At 43.6% G+C, this 13,800-nt stretch overlaps 1 pseudogene across 1 annotated transcript; it reads right to left on the minus strand.

The window, feature by feature from the left end:
* Positions 1-2,041: 2,041 nt before the first annotated feature.
* Positions 2,042-13,577, minus strand: LOC149440972 (interferon-induced very large GTPase 1-like; annotated as a pseudogene). The gene is made up of 2 exons (XR_016307459.1): positions 13,286-13,577; positions 2,042-8,780 (listed from the first exon to the last, which is right to left on the minus strand). The product of XR_016307459.1 is annotated as an interferon-induced very large GTPase 1-like (transcript).
* Positions 13,578-13,800: the final 223 nt, after the last annotated feature.

A 13,800-nucleotide genomic window follows, 5' to 3' on the forward strand; every position in this document is an offset into this window, starting at 1 on the left:
CATCATATATTATATTTTATATGTCATATTTTATTGTTTAATTTTCATGACTATTGCACCAGAGATAGGCTCGTCCACTTCCCCATTACCACCATTACCGTTCCGCACCAACCCCCTTCCCCTTAACCAATTATCCTAACAAAAGACATAACACCAATTTTGGAGTAAATGGCCAACATGGCCTTTTATTAACAACTCAAGTTACAATACACCAACCATTCCTTATAACAGAAACCCACAGAATTGTTGTTGGTCTTCGAAGGCACCCCAAAACGATCCGAAATGCACCTGCGGACAACCATATACACTAGGCCTCCAGCCGCAACCAACCAGCTCGGAGACAACCATACCGTCCGCAGTGCAGCACCACCACCTTCCAGTTAAACCTTGGTTAACTGGGAATGTCCCCGGGCATCCCATACCACGGATGGGTCCCACACCATTGTTGTTTACCGTCCAAATAAGAACCGCCTCCAAAGACCAACAACCGTCCATGAACCAACCTAATCCCCCCCTCTACCTGGAGGGACCCAAAACTCACCCAAACAGGGAGGGCGGGAGGGAAGCTCACACTCTTGCCGTCCAGCTAACTGACGCCCCCTCACAGAACCTCCCACCCTAAGGTGCAGCAAAACCCCACCTACACCAACCTCTACCAATCAGCTACCCCCCACTAACAATAACAAATCCCCCTGGAGCTACCTTAACCCTTTCTGCTCTTCCTTCCCCCACTCTGGACCTAGTCATGTATGCCCTGCGCTATTTCTTCTTTATTTCGCTACGGGCATTTCTTTTATTTGTTTTGTCTGATTTGGATATCATAACACTATTACAGATAATTTATATAGGAGGGCGGCACTATCAATACATTTATTTTTTAGTCACAGAACACTGTTTAATGAGTTGGTGTGAGTGCCAGCGAACCGCAGGTGGATTACATTTTTGTTTGTCACAATCAATTGGAATATCTTAGATTCTCATCATAGTAGCTCACAAGTATATATATACGTTTCAATATACTGCAAGCAGCCAATCAGCACAATATGGAAGAGCCTCAACAGCAGGTAGTCATCACGTCTCCATACCATAGATCATATTCGGGGAATCAAAAAAGGAAATCATGGTGCAGAACGTTTAAAACCAACATGTGTTATTAAAACGTCAGAAATGCACTCACAAACAGGGTGTCCAGCCGACACCAGCAATGACAGCCTCAAGAAAACAGGGACGAGCCTCGCTCACCGCGATATCACAGCCGACAGTCTACGAGGAGCGTCCTGATGTCACATCCAAAAGAAGCCCCGCCCTACTAGTTTTGTCATCCGACGTCCTCACGGGGCGTCATAAGATGCTGTCCAGGAGATTCATTGTCAGCTCACAACAGGACATTAGGAGCTGAGTGTATTTCTGCCAGGATCAGCAGGTATTTTCTGTACATACATGTACAGATGGAGGAGGAGGTGAAGGGGTTACCGTGCAGGTCACATACAGTGCGGGATGGAGGTGAAAGAGTATGTGCAGCATAAGGGAGGTAAGGGGTTAATATACAGGTCAGATCAGAGGATGGAGCTGATGTCTACTGTAGAGGGGTGGATGACATTAGGGGGTGGATGACATTAGGGGGTGGATGACATTAGGGGGTGGATGACATTAGGGGGTGGATTTTTATACTGTTGATATTCTTACTGGATTGCACTGGTGCTGGCTGGTGGTCAGGAGACTTTCTTTCTGATCATTGTATAAGGGCTTCCTGATCACCGGCCAATAAGTGACACACTGCTGGTAGCTGCAGTCTGTGTTTGCATTCTGTGATGCTGTGATTGGTCACAGTGATCACATGGTACAGAGCAACTCTCATTGGCTCTGTACCTTTTTCCTGTGATCCACTCTGTCCAATCACAGTACGGTAACAGGGCTGCCAGTGTGCAGGAGCTCAGTCCTCCGAGGACATACTGGTACTTCCATGATAGGGGAGTGGACTGGTCATACATGTGCAGGGGCCAGCCTGCGAGGGGTTAAAAGATAACACAAGACCAGAAGATGAGTATAAAAGTGTTTATTTATGTTCTCATTACCTCTGTTAGGTGTTCTTAGCACCAGTGAAATTTACAATTCATTGACAAAAACTGGTTATCACATCAAACCCCGAGACTGTAATCTGCTTCCTAAACCCAATCCTTGATGTAGACCTCTCAGTAACTCTATAAGACAGCATGGATGGGTTAGTGACCGTCACAGTAAACACCATCATTTGGTATCATTGAAATCCATCCCTGAGCTCCAGTTTGCAACTTTGCCTAGACTTAGATGATGTCATCAGTCTACTGCAGGCAGGAGGAAGCATTTCCTCAGTCTCCCCTCCCCCAGTGATCAGACCAGTGTAACAAGTCAGAAGGTGAGAGGCTGCGGCAGAGGCTGATCTGTGTCAGGCATATGTGAATGTTGCCAAGAACTGCACAGGCACCAGGATTTGCATGATTGTGTCATCTCTGAGCCAACATATCAGTCCTGGGCGTAGATAGTGACCCTGGATGATGCCTGAACATAGATGGTGATGTCCTTCTGGAGAGACAAGCAGATGAAGGTATAGTCAGGGAGCACTGTGATCTCTGTGAGAGGTAATGAAGACCTGGAAGTGCTAAACATTCACAATTATTTAATTAAAATAAAGAGTATATCTGATGACAGGTCAGCTTTAAACAGACAATCTAATCTAACCAGCTACTTACACCTACCCACCCCCAACCCTCACCCTCTGAACGTCACTTCTGACACCCAAATAATCATTACAAAACAACACAATTCAGTTATCTTGGGTACAGCAAAACAAAGAGAATGAGAAAGGATATATATTTCCAAATCATACATGAAGCAGAAATAGGAGGAATACATGACTGAGATTACCATGATTGTGCATTGCGGTTATACATGGAATATACACATGAAAAAGCATATTTATTTGGAAATCATATAAGTATATTTATATAAAAAAACTGCTCATAGCAATTCACCCATTGAAAGTGAACGCACATTTGTTCTGGGTGAATGGGGCAAATAAACAAATGTCATTAGGCTGTGTCCTGTGCTGGATGAACGCTTTTCATTTATTTAAAATCGAAAATACCGCGTCTGGCCACTAGATGGTGATAAATACGATAGGGAATTCCAATAATATTTAGCACCTTCTAGTGGCCAAATCCAGTACTTTCCAGATCAATGAAAAACATTTGTTTTTGGTATTTTCCCTTTTGAGTGAAAAAAATACTGATAATAATCCAGCACATGAAATAGCCTAATGACATGTGTTTATATTCACACAGAACACATGTACATGCACTTTCACTGGGTGGATTGCTATGAGTACATTTATATAAATACATCCCTCAGTGTGAACAAAATCATTTCTGGCGGTTGTAATGGGAGGGCTGTTCAGGTCTTTGAATGTAACCATACAGTACCACATGGGGGTTGATTTACTAAAGTCAAATAGACGGGGCACTTTGCAAAGTGCAGTTGCTCTAGAGCTTAGTAAATGAGCGTAAGATCCATCATGACTTCCATAATCCAATCACGTGCAAGCAAAATGCTGATTTTTAATTTCCCTTGCAGGTGATTGGGTATTCTTCACAAAGCAAAGCTTTACCTGTGTAATGGACCCCAAACACCCACAACTGGGTATCTCCATCAAGAAGCTGCTTCTCAGGCTCTGGAACATGAGACCAGTGACTATTGTTACCCCAAGATCCAGATGACACCAGTCTTGAAGTGAACCAGGAGGTAGACTAATTTATTTGAACACAAGATATATACACTCAGGGGACAACCCCCCTCCCTGCATAATGACACAGGGCGGGCCAATCTACATTTAGTAACAAGAGACACACAGGTATTCAAACTTCACAGCAGCAGACAGTCCCATCAGGAGGGAGGGCTGCTGGAAACACCCCCCCACTAAGCTAATACACATAAACACATACATCCCATAATAGTTTGTTCCCAAACCAGACATACAATAGAACAAGGGGATGCAGCCACATAACATCAAACAATCAACAACCCCCACCCCAATATTAGGATAGATCACCCTGTACCCCTAACAGGCACAGGGTGACTTACACATAATAGGGATATGGAGAGCTGAGACAGGGGTCTCCCCACCTCTCCAAAGTCAGCTGTGTTCCATGGGCCCCCCACCCAAAGTGACTTCTGTCACAACCTCATTTACTAAGCTCTGGAGTAACTGCACTGGCAGAGTGCACAGTCTATTTGCCTTTAGTAAACCAACCCCCATACACATACTATATACCGAAACACTATAAAGGGAATGTATCAAAACTGGAGCAGACAGAATCTGGAGCAGCCGAGCATGGCAACCAATCAGCTTCCATCTTCAGCTTGTCCGGTTAAGCTTTGAAAATAAAAGCTAGAAGCTGATTGGTTGCCTTTCTCAGCTGCTCCAGATTCTGTCTGCTCCAGTTTTGATAAATTCCCTTCTATATGTGAGACTCCAGTGTTGTTGGGGAAACAATCCTCTCCGGGGCTTCCACATACATTACAGATATTCTAACAAACCTTCTTGTAATAATCTTCCCGACTTCTGTTCTGTAGACACTGAGATGGTCTGTTTTAGAGCAAATGCTGAAATCCATCAACATGAGAGCTAAATGGAGGTTCTGTCTTATTATATTATAATGTGTAGTACAGGGGCGGACTGACAACTCATGGGGCCCCCGGGCAATAGGGGATCATGGGGCCCCTGTGTCCTTGCCCAAACTCAGAAAAGCTTATGAAAAAAGGTACCAGGGGCATCTCATGGGGCCCCCTACTGACCCCGAGTTTCCAAATGGTCAGTCCGCCCCTGGTGTAGTACAATAAAACATAGAATCAGATGATCATTCCTAGAGAGATATCATCTATAACATTTCCAGTGCAGTGTTAGGAATGTCATAGTCCATGGATACAACCACCACCTGTAATATGACTTGGAATGTTCTGGAATCTTCTGGGAGAAGCAATGATCCCATCATATCATGGGGGGGATGAGGATTCTCAGACATTCTGGCACACCCTGGTTACTGTGGCCGTGGTGGTGAGGACAATATTTGAAATGTTTTTCCAATTAGAGAAAATCCATGGAAAGGTTTTTATTTTTCATAAGTGTAAACGATTTGCAGACAATGACTTGGATGATGAATTACACGTTGTGGTGATTTGTCTTCTCTGTTTAGCTGTTGAACATTTTCTTTAAGCTTTGCAGAGCGTTTTCTTTTGTGATGGATTTCCAGCCGTCTGGTAGATTTGCTGGTTTTGTCTTGTATTCTTCAGCAAATTTCTCATTAAATGTAACAAAAATATATTTCCAGTAATCTGATGACTCGATGCTGGGATCTGGTTGGATGGACCAGTCTGGATAAAAGGTACGATACTCTTTGTATAGATGTGGTTTGTATTCTGTGGCTGAATTTCTAAATCTTTTTTTAGATGCAACATCTGTACTACATATATCAGTGGCTAAGATTTCAGTATCAAGCCATCTGCATCCTCCCAGGCCTCTAGGTCTGTGGATGGTAGCAAAGTGATCCTTGTGTTCATCACCTCCGGCCTCACAGGGGACACCACAGAATGGACATTGCTTCCCACAGCCAACAACCTTCCTGAACAATTCATCCTGAGGCTTCACCTCCACCCTGGAGAGTACAGACTTTATATCCATATATTGCAGCTCTGATAAGACTTCTGTTTCTGTATCTTGGAGGAAGAGCTGAATGTCAGATGAAAATTGGCCAACATCAGCCGTGTTCTGGAAAGTGATCACTTGCATTGCAGTCTGTGGGATTACTAATTCTTCCTTTAGTATCTCACATACAGTTTTCAAAAAATCTGAGACAGATAAACTTTTAAGAGAGTTGTCTTCAGTAAGAGCTGATCTTATCTTTGTGTCCAGTGAAGAGAGCAGATCTTCTTGTAATGGTTTTAGGATTTGGGGTGTTGCATATGATTCAGTGTAATTCAGTATCCAGGCTCTTGTATATTTCTCATATGACAGTATATACTTCACATATTCCTGAAAGGACATTTCTTCTAGCAGCTCCTTCAGTAAAAAATATTGAAAAAATGTTCTACTGCTGAATTTCTTGTTGTCTGAACTTTCTACTATGCTATCCATTATTTTTTGCCCAAGATGGTGGAAAACATGATCCCTCATTGCAGGTTTTAAGGATCGATCACAGAATTCTTTGGCTTTAGTCTGACAAATTTCTTTTTCTTGAAATAGACTGATAAATGTTTCTAAATATCCAGGCTTTAGTTTCTCCAAACACAGTTTTGGATCGTTCTCTTGAATGAATTTCTCATGCATCTCCTGAAACTCTTTGGAAGCTTTCCCAAGAATGTGAAGCTTGATATCCAGTTCAAACCATGTGGACAAATGAAGATTTTTGGACTGTTTAGAAACCTTTGTTGTTATCATATGAAGTAATTCCAGGCAGTAGTTGTCACAATAGTCCTCTCCAGTCCTCACCTTCCCTCTGATATATCGGTCACAGTTATCTATAAGGGAATGAGCAAAATCATTTATTTTGTCAAAATGCTGCTTTCTAGATCTAACACCTAAAGTATCCCAAACTGAATCTTTCAGTTTCGTGATCCATCCACTCTCAATATATTTCTCATCCATCTTGAAATCAGGTTGAGCGATAGCTGGATCCTTTACACCCAGTAAGTGTTCATTTACAGCCGATCCTTTATTCCTCATGTCATTCATTAGCTGATGTAACATAGATCTGCTGACAATGTGTGTTTTTAATTTCTCAATCTGTAGGTCTCTCAGTGTCCTCTTCCACATCTCCTCAAATTCTCTCTTTAAAGCCTCATTGTTCAGCTTTTCTTTCTTCTCCCGGCACCTCCTGAGGAGATCTGTGATTTTGTTTTCAATCAATTTCTGGGAATTATTTTTCATATTCTGAATTTCAAATTTTCCTTTCTGAATTGAAACCGCCTCATCCAACTTCACAAGAGAATTCCTGTTCAATTCCTGCTTCAGGAATGTTGTGCTCAGAATAAAATCTTGTTTGTATCGTTCTATTAGATGAACATTTTCATTTCACCTCAATCTTTCATATCAACTATTTTTGCTCAAAATAGTTTTCCAGCAATTTCAACATTTCACTTTCTCTATTAATCAACAAATTGTTCAGCTCATTCTTAAATTTGAAGCAAAGTTCATCACTTAGACTCTCTGCAGTCTGATCCTTAATGTTTGTCTCTGTACGGATCAGCCAATCATGGACGGCTTTTCTGAACTCCCATTCCCACTGTGAGAATTGTATAGATAGTTTATTATAAGCTCCCGCCACCAGGCTGTTCCTGAAACTGAAGATGAATTTCTCATGTTTTACAGCGTTCCATAAACTTTCTATCCATTCTATAAATTCAGGAATGTTTAAAGGCCTGTGCAGGGATTCTTTGCTTGTCATTAATTCTAGTAAATACTTTTTAAATTCAGACACATGCTCCCTGTAACTTCATAGTGATATTTTTATACTCAGACACGTTTGTTATTTCTTCTGTAATTCTCCTGGCAAGTTCCCTGGCCTCCTGACATTCAGGAACTCTCTCATCCACTTGGATGTCCAATCCATACGTTTCCTTCTCAAGGTCTCTCGTTTTATTTTCTTTTGGCTTACCATTTAAGAAATGAATAATAGTACTTTGTAGTTTTTTTGCAAATGCCACCTCACTTACTATGCCTGCATGTATTATCACATTTGATTTTTTCATCTTTAGAACTGGCATTAAGTCTTGAAGGGTCTTCAGTGTCTGTGTACTCACAGTTTCGCCAGGACCAGGAGTAACAATGAAGTAATACTGGGTGTCAGTGGTAGGGCAGGATGATAGCAATCGGAATTCTCTCTCAGAAATATCCTCAATGAATATAAACACAGCTGATGAAATTCTTGTCAGAAACATGAACTGGACCCAGTTGGTCTTCAGGTCTCCTCGTAGGTTGGTCACTGCGATGGGTTCTGGGAAAACATCAGACGTACCACAGGGAAAATACCAGGAAACTTCTACCAGTCCATCAGATATTTCCCTCTTAATGTTTCCTCCTTCCATATTGTCATGTATGAAGAAGTTATTATGTAGCTGAGGTGGATTAAGAACTTGGTTCAGGATTTTGGATTTGGATAATTTGTTTTTTCCAAGTCTGACAAAAGAGAAGATTGGCATGGAAGTATTCACCACATTTTCTTCTCTGAACCCTTTACTGTCCGCTAGTGACTGAGGTCTCCACTTCTTCACTATGTCTCTCATTGCCCAAAGCAGGAGGGTGCAGTGTGACCCGTCACCAGAAGGGAGCAGCAGAGGGGCAGCAAACTGGCACATGGACAATTTGGTTACAATCTCTTGTTGCAGAAAACTGTCTGAGCAATGCAGGAGAAGACACAGGACATCCAGGGGGTGAACAGAGGCTGAGGAATCATCGTCTGTAATCAAAGAAGCATTAAATAGGTTGTCATCATCATCATCATCACTATCATGTATGTCTACACCAGTAGACTGATCTTTCTCAAGAAGAATGTCTCTTGCAGCCCTGTTTAAGGCCATGAGTTTCCTTAAGTAATTCCCGGGAAGATCCTCTATAGTTTTAGGAGGTTTGTCATGCACATTATCTAAGCCAAGACTCAAGATATCCCTCAGAGTCAATTTTGTAGTCAGGTGTGGTTCCATGTTCATTTTTTCTGCAAACTGATGAAAGGTAGTTTTTCTTGTATGAAGTTCTGTAAGAAAACAAATTGTTATTTTATTATATGTTTCTGTATTACCAGTCTACTTGCAACATTGTAATCAATTAATCAATTGGAAAATATGGATACGGTAAGAACACTACTACAACTATAGTAGCCTGTGATCAGCCTACACAAGGGTAGAGAGGACCTGATTTATGTCTAAAGGTGGAGTGCGCAAAAAGGTATGATTGTTATATTCCTTAGTTTTCCTATGGCAGTAAAATATACCTGATTGCTAGTTTTGGGTTTCAAAAGTACTGCTTTTCTGTGTATTTATCTACTTACTCAAGCCAATGTCTGGCTGAGCACAAAAAAGGAAACTCCCCCACCAGGATACACAGCAAAGACTCCACAGACCACCATGTTTCAAAGTGAAAGTTGAACCACAAAGTAGTCCTGCCTCCACCTGAAGTCCATGGAGTGACACATTCAGACTAAATGTCTACAGCTTGTGTTCAGACTACTCAAGTCACACATGGGAAAGCTTCTAATCGGGAATCTATGAATGCATTATAGTCTGCCTACCTCAGACCCTCAGTGTTTAAGTAGTTTCAATTGGGGTACATTATAGATCTTGTCAGAGGAGTAACTAGAACCCTCAGGGCCCCGGTGCAAGAAACCATGAAGGGTCCTCCTGACCCCTGGCTGGGGCTCCTCCCTTTGGGACAATTGCCATTTCCACTGATCCTGGGGCCCTTTACTCCCATCATGGGACCCTTTCATATGTTCTGCAGCAGGCCTTCTTCATGCTGTCTTGGGGCTCCCCATGGTGGTGGAATGTCAGGGCCCAGTGTGACCTTTACGCCCTGGTAGTTCTGCCACTGGGGTTGGTAGTTATTCGTTTTTTATTATTTTTTACCATTATTTTAATTATTTTTTTTACAGTTTTTTTCAATTTTTAAAACTTTTTTAGGAACCCTGTTGGACTTTGTTGAAATATCAAGGGTCTAAACAGACCTCTGATGTTCCACCTTTGAGACAGAGAAAGGAGATTGAGGACACAACCCTCCATCTCCATCTCTGCATCTTCAGCTGCACAGAATGAATGGACAGGAAAAGCCTTGTACAGAGCTTCCTGTTCATTCACAAACTGAAGCATAGTAAACACAGTTTGATCGGTACCAATCACTGATGGTTCATTCAGAAAAGGAAGGGCTGGTAAATTACATCTTTACTGGCCTCTTCCCCACTGTCCATCCTGACTCATCCCCCACAGCAGCTGGTGGGAGAGGGAAAGGGGGATTCCGGCAGTGAGGAGGAGCCAGGAAATACCCAAGGGCCCAGGGGGCAGCAGGACTTGGATAGGAGGAGAGGCGGGGGTGGCATATATAGGAATCAATCCCCTCCACTTTCCTCCTGCAGCCACTGAATGCCTGTGAGAGGGAGAGAAGGAGAAGCAGGCTTTCAATGGTTGCAGGAGGAAAATGGAGGGGATTTTTTCCTCTACATGTCACCCCGCCTCCCCTCCTATCCAGGTGTACAGGGGAGCTGCATGGGCCCCGTAGAGCATGGGGCCAAATCACTATTGTTACCCCTGTGATCCTTGTAGGTAAGCCCCTGGATTGATGTAATGTCAATATTTCCCTATTGGGTTCTGTGATTTCTACACGCACCAATATTCTAAAATACATTTTTAGGGTTTCTGCACTGAAGCATTGGGTAAGCCCCAGATCTCATAGCTCTTTACAAAATGTATTCCAATTCATGATTATGATGTCAAGGATTAAGGGCCCATCCACACTAGAAACTACATGTGAAATCGCACAGGAATGCTGTGAGGTTCGTGTCCAATTCACATGCAGTTCTGTGCAGTGAGATTTCAGCCCCATCCATTTTGAAAGGGCTGAAACTGAACCACACCAAAAGTAATGCATGAACTCCTTTTTGAAATGTACTGCAACCACATTGCATGGAACATTTGTACCATGTGATCCTGTGTGGGCCGGTGCGGACATTTGCAACCTGCATTTGGGGTGTTGTCAACTTTGAACTGACCCCAACAGCAGATCGCAATAGGAATGCAGCTCTCCTGCACTGCATTCTAGTGTGAACGGTCCTAAGGGAGGGTATACAGAACACAATCCCTCAAAACCCAACTTTATTCAGATCCCTTTAGCCCCCCTACACTTATCTGAGCCCCATCTGGATCCAGCGATGTGCACAGAAGCCTTGTCCCTCCTGGATCTCTCCCTCCTTGATGGCTGAGACAGCAATCACAGCCAGTGAGCCAATCAGGAGAGAATGGGCCGAGTCATGCTCAGTGTGTGAATGGTCACACAGAGCAGCAGCTCAGGAGCGAGCCTGCTCAGGTGCCCCCATAGAAAGCTGTGGGTGACCCAAGAAGAGAAGGAAAGGGGTTGCTCTGTGCAAAACCAGTGCACAGAGGAGGGAAGTATAGTCATGTTTATTTAAAATAATAATAATAATAATTGCTTGTAATATCACTTTAATTGTGACTTGGAGAGGAGGACACATAGGACACAGTCTAAACTGATTGTGTACCGGGAATATGAGTGACAGAGTAGAAACTTTGAGGTTTGAAGGCTGAACCTGGACCTTTGTGATTGGGGAGAAGAAAGAAATGTAGATTGGGAACTGGTTGTGGTTGGCAGGTAAGGAAGCACACGAGAAGGTTATTATCACCAGGGAGGACAGTGTAGCAGATTAGGGGGGATCATGATTGGAATGAGCAGAGGGAAGTTGTTAGTGGCAGAGCAAGATCTGAGCATGGTTGGGGGTGCAGGGAAGATCTTATAGTGTATGGGAGGCAGGCCAGAAAGTGACCATGGTCAAGGAGCAGGCAATAGGAGATCATATTGGGGTGAGCAAGACAGACCAGGAGCTGGTTATAGCGGGGGGGGGGGGGGGATAAAGCCGGAGTTCACTGTTTTCCAGGGGGATTAAGGGTGAGGCTGAGGCAGGCAGTGAGAGTAGTTGGGCAGTCCACATCAGCAACAATCAGGCAATAGCAGGCTGCAATATTAGAAGTCTCAGTAGCTGGTAAGAAGAGCCTTTTTAAAGGCTTAAATACCCTCCAGGCCACTCCCGGGATCATTAGTGTGGTTTGAAAACCAGGAAAAATAAGGACTGAACTGTAAGAAGAGTCACAAGGAAATCATGGGCTGTAGCAGAGTAAAGAGGGCTGGAACCAGGCTGGAGAAAGGAATACCTGAACAGAGCTGGATGGAGCTGTGATAGGAGCACTGGGGGTGATGGGGGCTCTGTATCTGGCTGCTGCTTGAGGAAGAGGCTCTTTGTGGCCTCCAAATATCACTTTTGGTTGGTGACAATAAAGTGTTCTGTCTTTTTGCTTCACCATGATGTGATCATGATATCTTGGACTGTAGCAGGCTGTAGCACATTGTGGGACAATGGGGGCTTTAAAGGGGTCTAAGGGGTGGTCCATGCACACAGCTAATGTAATGTTTGTGTAACACCTTCCTGGTTACACTAGGGGGGGTCAGATCCCAATAATGGTTAGTCAGGAGCTGTTAGGAAGCTCAGAAGGAATAGCTCTTTGGGGACTTTGGCCAATCCTGAACAGGAGGCTGGAAGGGGACAGACTCCTTAAAAGGGCAGGGAGCTTGCTTAGTAAGGAGGAGTAGGAGGAAGGAGGAAGTGTGAGAGGTGATGGTCGGGTGGAAGACAGGAGGAGAGTGCTGGGAGGCAGCTATGGGGCTCGATGAGATGGAGCCTTCCTGTAAGCTGGTCTCTTCGAGGAGGATCACCTGTGCAGCAGGAGGGAGCCATCCAGCTCACAAGCCTGGTAAGTGCAGCCTTTCACATGCTGTGCAGGAGAACACCCTGAGAGAATAAACCTGAAACCCCTGGGTGGATTGGGGAAGGAACACTCTGGTGGGAAACCAGATTTGCCCCCTTGCTAGTGACTCTACTTTTTGAAGGACACAGGATCTGGGTCCCCTGCTCAGGACATTAGTGACTTTGCCATTTGGGGGTGCTGGTTAGCACTCCAACCAAGTTTGTTGAGGCTTTAAAGAGAAAGTTGTATATAGTTCAGGAAATTTGTTTTTGAGATTCAGTCCATGAGGCATCCTTTACACCCCTATACCCCATCCACATTGATATTCCCAATAAAATCATCAAGACCAACATTTCATGACTGGATTCCTGACTGTGAATGTATGATGTGTGGGAGTGCTGAAGAGATGGTAATGCAGGACTATAGAGGGAACCACATTAAATATTTTGAGCGGCTCTTACGGGGGTTGTGCTACATATGTCCTGAAGTTTCGGCTTTGACAGATAAGTTAAGGGATCCTGCTTGCTGGGCGGGCAAAGGTGTTAAAATTAAGCAGCAACACAAGTCTAGATTACAATTTTACATTTGCTTTTACTAAATCCGATCCTTTGAGTTACGGGGCTTTGACCATAAGGGAGTAAAGAATGTTCACTGATTGTATTGAATACGGGAAAGACAGGAAATGTTCAAACATTATGACGGTTCTGAATTATTGAAATGAAAGAAGATAACTCACCCTCCAAAACTGTAGACACACCACGCAAGTCTGGAAACCTGGAAATCATGTTCTCGAGATGATCCCGGAACTTCTCACAGGCCGGCTCTCCCTTCTGTAGAATGAGGTCTATCAGTCTCTCCGTTCTCTCTACATGTTCCTGAGTCGTGTACAGATCTATATACTCCTGATGGGTTAGGATGCAGAGAGATCTCACTTCATCATATAAGCCGTCCACATTCTCCGCAAACACTTGTGTTAGTTTTCCTTTTAGATGCTTAATCATCCCTGATGCCTTCATGGGGCAGGTCATGATGTCTGGATTTTATCACCTGAAAAAAGTACATCATGTTACTATTGACATTAAAGTGAAACAATGATGATTTGGGGTGAGTTTTATTTTTGACCAGTTCCTGGCCGCCCACGGTACATTTACTGCAGGCATGTGGCATGGGCAGGATGGATCACAGACATGTACTTCATCCAGCCTGTTCCAGGTTAGGGGCGCCCATGCGTGTGCCCCCCCCGCTAACGTA

This window comes from Staurois parvus, unplaced genomic scaffold, assembly GCF_062004578.1.
Source record: "Staurois parvus isolate SC_StPar_1 unplaced genomic scaffold, SC_StPar_1.0 ptg001042l, whole genome shotgun sequence".
Lineage (NCBI taxonomy): Eukaryota > Metazoa > Chordata > Amphibia > Anura > Ranidae > Staurois > Staurois parvus.